This window comes from Galeopterus variegatus, unplaced genomic scaffold (assembly GCF_000696425.1).
Source record: "Galeopterus variegatus unplaced genomic scaffold, G_variegatus-3.0.2 Scaffold13443, whole genome shotgun sequence".
Classification (NCBI taxonomy): Eukaryota; Metazoa; Chordata; class Mammalia; order Dermoptera; family Cynocephalidae; genus Galeopterus; species Galeopterus variegatus.
In genome coordinates this window covers 14,511-16,647 of record NW_007739554.1, presented here as the reverse complement: position 1 = coordinate 16,647, position 2,137 = coordinate 14,511, and positions in this window count along the sequence as shown.

Below are 2,137 nucleotides of genomic sequence, written 5' to 3'. Positions count from 1 at the left end.
TGCATGAACATCATAGAATGCACTTACAGAACCTACAAGGTACAGCCTACTACACACCTGGACTATATAATGTAGATTACTGCACAGATATAAATGGGGTCTGTTGACTAAAATGTTATGTGGCACATGAGTGTACCTGAAAAATAAAAAACCGAGCTAAAGTGAGAAATTGACAAATCCATATTCATAGTTGCAGAATTATTTTATCTCAATAACTAATGAAATAACCAGATAAAATTATTAGGAAGAATACAGATATAATTGACAAATTTTAACTTTATTATATTATGGATATGTATATTTGATCTCTATCTCTGCCTCCTAGCATACACCTCCTAAAATCCTTAGACTCTTCAAAGTGATGAGTGTCACTTTGCATGCTAATCAGTTGGCTGGTGGCTGGCTGCACCCCGGTAAATTCAGGATGGGAGCTGATTGTCAGAGGAGCCAACTTTGTAATTAGAGCATTGGGACTTGCAGCCCACACGACCAACTTCCAGGGAGGGGAGAGGATCTGAAGGTTAAGTTGATCAACAGTGGCCTATGCTGCAATCAATTGTGCCTAATGAGACCTCCATAAAAAACCCAAGAACACAGGGCTGAGGGAGCTTCAGGACAGTTGAACTCATCCGTGTGCCAGGAGGGTGGTGTACCTCATATCCAAGGGAATGGAACCTCCTGTGCCAGGACCCTTCCAGACCTCACCCTTTGTATCTCTTCACCTATTTGTATTTTTCAAAATGTCCTTTGGGGGCTGAGCCCATGGCACACTCAGGAGAGTGTGGTGCTGGGAGAGCAGCAGCGCTCCCGCCGTGGGTTTGGATCCTATATAGGGATAGCCGGTGCGGTACAGCCGGTCACAAACAAACAAAATAAAAGGACAAAATGTCCTTTGGAATGAATGAGTAAGTGTAAGTAAATGTTTCACTGAATTCTTGGAGCCCCTTTAGTAAATTAATATAGACTAAAGAGAAAGAAGGGCATTGTGGGAGCCAGTCAGAAGATCCAGGAACATGGACTTGCAACTGGCACCTGAAGTGGGGACTTTCTTGTGGATGGAGCTCTTAACTTATGAGATATGATGCTACCTCCAAGTAGATAGGCTTAGTGTGTGGAGAGAAATCCTCACGTATCTGGTGTCAGTTGTGAGCAGTGTGTTGTGAGTATAGGAGGGAAACTGAGTATGTTTTTCCCATCCAACCTAATTGATATTTGTAGAGTACAATCTGAAGCTGCTATGGGTAAATGTGTCCACCAATGTTAATGTGTTGGAAACTTGATCCCTATTACAACACTGTTAAGAAGGCAGGAAATCCAATTACAATACTTGAAAGGTGGGACCTTTAAGAGGTGACAGGATTGTGATGACAGTGCCCTTGTGAATACATTAATCCATTCATGAAGTAATGGATTAATGTGATAATGGGGTATCATGGGCATAGACTGGTGGCTTTGTACACTGGGCACATGAAAGTGCTCTTGCCATTCTCACCATGTGTTAATCTGCATTGCCACAGGACTCCCTACAGAGTCCCCAACATGAAGAAGAAACTGGACTGGATCTTAGCCTCCAAAATTGTAAAAAAAAAAAAAAACAACCTTTTCTCTTAATGCATTACCCAGTTTCCCATATTCTGTTGTAAGAAACAAACAACAACAACAAAAAAAAAACAGACTAACACAGGAACACTCAACAATACAGAGTACACATTCACTTATAAAACAAGTCTCAAGACTGAAATACTATAATATATATTCTCTATGCACAATGAATTTAAATTAGAAACCAACAACAAAAGTATATTTACAAAGTCTCAAATATTTGAAAATTACATGACACACTTTGAATGGAGGCTAAAAATCAAAGAGCCTGTGTCGGCTCTGGGGGGATAGCTTTGGTCTAATGGATTTTAATACACAGAAGCCTGTGCTTTCTAAAGTAGTGATTACATCATTTCTTGTGTCAAACGACAAGAGTTAGATTGCTCTCTAAAGTAGTGATTACATCTTTTCTTGTGTCAAACGACCAGAGTTAGATAAAAGATGAAAAGGAGGCCATTGGATCTCCAAATTACTATAAGCAAGAAATAGAAAAAAAAAATGTTGGTCAAGTTCAAACCCAAGCATGTGAGGAAAA